We start from the raw sequence: 5,000 nt of genomic DNA, 5'->3' as shown, positions 1-5,000 counted from the left end.
TAACTCATTTACTTTCCAATGAGAAATTCGTTCATGGCCTTTTTTGAGCTAATTGACCATTTCCAGTACTTATATAGATCGGTCATACGAGCTCTTAGCTCTCATCTGGGAGGTTAATAACTGTCGATCACGTGTTCCAAGACCATGGTGGTGGTGGTGAATCTCTCTCTCTCTCTCTCTCTCTCTCTCTCTCTCTCTCACACACACACACACACACACACACACACACACACACACACACACACACACACACACACACACACACACACACACACACACACACAGCTGTAGAGCGAGTGGTAAACAATTTAAATTATGAAGATTTACCTATCCCCAAAACATATTACCTTGAACTAATTTCTTTTTATGTAAGTTTCGGTGCTTTTACTTTTAATGATGTTGAATATAGACAATATTCTGGCTTAGCCATGGGTATTCCCCTCTCTGCTGTGTTAGCCAACATATATATGGAAATGCTTGAAAAAAATTATATATCAATAATATATATTATATATATAGATTATATTATATATAATTTGTATATGTATATATTCTATTATATATAATCATATAAATTATATTATTCATAATTTATATATATGTATATGTATATATATATATATATATATATATATTCATTATATATAATTATTATAATTAAATTATATACATATGAATTATATTATATATACAAATTATATACAGTATCAATAATACATACTATATACATAAATTATATTTCAATGATAAAAATTATATATCAAGAATTGTTAAGATGTGTTGATAACATTATTGTTATTGTACCCAAAGAAAATAACATTAACAACAAATTAAAAAGATTAAACAACGTTAATAGTAACATATAATTTACGACAGAAGTAGAGAACAACGGAAAATTACCATTTTTAGACACTCATACACAGAACAAACAGCAATGTAAGGTTTTCGGTATACCGCAAACCCACAAATAAAGAAGACTATATACATTTTCATTCGGGACACAATGTTAGGACTAAAACAGGCATAATAATCGGCTTCTTCCTTAGGGGTTTTCGCATCTGTAGTGAAGAATTTCTTGAAGATGAACTAGATCACACCACAAAAACCTTCAACAAACTAAGATATCCCAAAGGTCTGCTACTTAAATTAAAAAAGAAAGCTAAGGAAATAGATAAGAAGAGTAAAGATATTATTGAAACAAAGAAACACGATATATCACAATCCCAAATTACAACATTAATTCAACCCTAGACAAAGTCCTCTTAAATGCAAGTATCAAGATAGCTAGAACATCAGGCAGCAAAATGGAACGTTTGGTTACGCGTAATTATAATAACCATACCATTGAAAATAGTATTGTATACAAAACACCTTGTAAAAAATTGCCCATCTTCATATTTTGGGGAAACAGGTCGTGGATTAGAAAAAAGGTTATACGAACACAAAAATTATGTAAGAACCCACAGGCTTTCTAACTCTATAGTAAGACACATTGATACACATGACCACATTTCGTACTGGGACAATACAATTATAATAAATAAAGGTTCAACGAAGAAATTAAGAAAAACAATATAAGCAGTTTATATCAATGGTAATAATAACATCAACCATAGAGAAGGTTTTATATGCCTGGTAAGAGCTACAAGTTTATTGGTAGTCGAAGAAAACAAACGGACAAATGTTCTGAGCATGACGACCTTTCCAAGGCACCCTGTGAGATGACATGAGTGTGTATAAAATGTTCATTTTGTACTTAATTGTTAAGCTTTGTGATCAAGACCCTAAGGGTTGAAACGTTAAGGCAGTAAAATTCTCCCATTATTCCTCGTATACTTCCTCCGCCTTCAATTATATATATATATGTATATATATATATATATATATATATACATATATATATATATATACGTACATACATATACCAAGGCTTTTCCCCCCTTACAAGGGAGGTAGCCAAAAAGGAAAAGGCATAAAATCATTCCCACCCATTCCATCCCTGAATACACTCCACACCCCTCTACTCTCCCTCTTTTCTTAGCACCTCCTGGATGACGGGTCATTCCTGCACCTTGTCCACTGCCCTGGGTCAGAAGCAGTGTCGCAAGACACAGCACACCCACAGCAAGGCCGCTTCATTAAATCGGCGAACCCCCTCTCCGTCCCCCCATGCATAAAAGGAGAAGACGAGGAGAAATCCCTTCGGGCTGCGTCAAATTTTGCTCACACATACTACCTCACCCCCCATCCCCCCGCCCATTCCACCTCATGCATCATAACATCATCCATATACAACCATTCTCCATTCACCCCTGTCTTCTGTCCTCTCCCGTCCTTCCTCAACAGACATTCCCCTCTTCCCCAAAGCCCCCTTCACCCCATCCATCCACCTCATCCTAGGACGTCCCCTCATGTTCACTCCCTCCACATCTGCCTTCCATACCTCTTTTACTAGTCTTTCTCCACTCATTCTTTCCATGTGTCCAAACCATCCTAATACTCCTTCATCAACCCTATCTCCCAACTCCCTTTCCACCCCTGTTCTCCTCCTCACCTCCTCATTTCTCATTCTATCTATCCCAGTAACCCCCATCATACTTCTCAGACACCTCATCTCAAACACATTCAAACTCCTTCTCTCTTCCTCTCTTATGTTCCATGTTTCTGCCCCATACAGTGCTGTTGGCACAATTACTCCTTCATACAGTCTCCTCTTAGCATCCATTCCCAAATGTCTATTCCTCATTACACTCTTTAATCCACCAAGGCATTTACTCACTTCTCTCAATCTACTTTCTACCTCCACCTTCACTCCACCTTTTCCTGCCACATCTGCACCCAAGTATCTAAAACTATCCACTTCCTCCAGTCGCTCTCCCTTAATGCTCACTTCCAGTCTACTGCCACTTTTACCCCTTGTACATCTCATCACCTTACTTTTACCCACATTTATCTTTAGCTTTCTTCTATCACACACTCTCTCAAACTCTGTAACCAACTTCCTCAATCCCTCCTCCGATCCTGCCACAAGCGCAGTGTCGTCCGCAAACAACAGCTGGTTCACCTCCTACTTTTCTCCCTTTTCTTTAACCATCTCCAATCCCTGACCCACTACCCTTATATTTACTTCTCGCACTACCCCATCCATGTATAAGTTGAACAGCCAGGGCGACATAACGCATCCTTGACGAAGTCCCACCTTTACCTCAAACCACTCACTCTCTCCATTTCTAATCCTGACACAAGCTCTAATACTCTCATAAAAACTCTTGACAGCTCCGAGAAGCTTTCCTCCTATCCCGTATATCTGCATAACCTCCCACAGTGCCTCTCTGTCTACCCTGTCGTAAGCCTTTTCCAGATCCATAAAAGCCCAAAAACCATCCTTCCCCTTTCCTATAGCTTTCTCACATGTCTGCCTTACCACAAAGATCTGATCTACACAACCTCTACCCGTCCTAAATCCACACTGTTCCTCACCAATTACTCCCTCTGTTCCTCTCCTAATCCTCTCAATCAAGATCCTCCCATAAGCTTTCCCAACTACACTTAACAAGCTAATCCCTCTGAAACTACTACATTCACACTTGTCTCCTTTTCCCTTGTATATATTTTTTCATAAAAAGAAAAAATATATACGTATATATTAGTATATATATACATATATATATATATATATATATATATATATATATACACATACATATATATATATATATACACATAAATATATGCGTACATATGTATATATATAATACATATATATATATATATGTATATATATGTACGCATATATTTATGTATATATATACATATATATATATATATATGTACGCATATATTTATGTATATATATATATATGTATATATATATATATATATATATATATATGTATGTATATATATATGTACGCATATATTTATGTATATATATATATATATATGTACGCATATATTTATGTGTATATATGTATATATATGTATATATATATGTATATGTATATATATATATATACATATATACATATATATATATGTATGTATGTATATATATGCATTGGAATTAATTTCACAGAATTGGCTCTATGGAAGTATACTGTCTAGATCTTTTTGTTACAATTCTCAGTCTTCCTCATCTGATATTCCTCTCAAGATCTTTGTCGCTTGCACATATATTCGTGTAGCTAGTACTTTCCATCAAGTCACTTACGTAGATCAAGAATACTGAGGCTGCCACTATTGACTTCTGTGGGAATTCAATAGTCAGAGTCCTCCTTCCTAATATCCTATTCCTTGCCATTGTTTTCATATAATGGTGTTTCACGAAATCCTTCAATCAGTGTAACAGCTCACCTTTAAGTCCTCCAATATGGTCCAATTTTCATAGGAACTTATTGTGTGTGTGTGTGATTCACCATGGTTCACCATGGTCGTGGATCATGTGTTGGACTCATGATCGACAGTTATTACCCTCACAGATGAGAACTCAGAGCTCATATATGACCGATCTATGGGTAATGCTGTGACCTTACACGCACACACACACCCAACTCCTCGCCCATGGGAGTTGAAGTAACGACTCGCAACGCAGTCGTTACTCCAACTCTCGTGGCCGGGGAGTTGAGGGTGTTTGTGCGTGTAAGGTCACAACCTCCCGAATGAGCTCTGAGCTCTCATTCGGGAGGGTAATAGCTGTCGATCTCGAGTCCAACACGTGATCCAAGACCCTGATGAACCATGGTGTGTGTGTGTGTGTGTATTTACTTAGTTGTATTTACCTAGGTGTATTATACGGGAAGGGAGCTATGTTCGTGGGGACCCGTCTTTGTGTCTTTCAGCGTCAAGATTTTCCTTAAAATCTTGAATAGTGTTTACACACACTGTTTCCTTATCTAATCTATTCCAGGTATCCACCACTCTATGTGGGAAGCTATCTTTTAGATCTCTTCTATAGTTATCTTTTTTTAGTTTATTTTCATGTCCTTTTTTAGTTTATTTTC

At 36.6% G+C, this 5,000-nt stretch overlaps 1 protein-coding gene across 1 annotated transcript in view; it reads left to right on the top strand.

Annotated features, from left to right (window-relative positions):
• The window catches only part of LOC143031806 (regucalcin-like), a 29,563-nt gene that overhangs the window by 22,343 nt on the left and 2,220 nt on the right, over positions 1-5,000 (top strand). The window lies entirely within an intron of this gene.

This window comes from Oratosquilla oratoria, chromosome 1, assembly GCF_046742065.1.
Source record: "Oratosquilla oratoria isolate Oo_2021 chromosome 1, ASM4674206v1, whole genome shotgun sequence".
Lineage (NCBI taxonomy): Eukaryota > Metazoa > Arthropoda > Malacostraca > Stomatopoda > Squillidae > Oratosquilla > Oratosquilla oratoria.
Note: the sequence above shows the minus strand (reverse complement) of the source record. Positions and strands in the feature narration are given on the sequence as shown.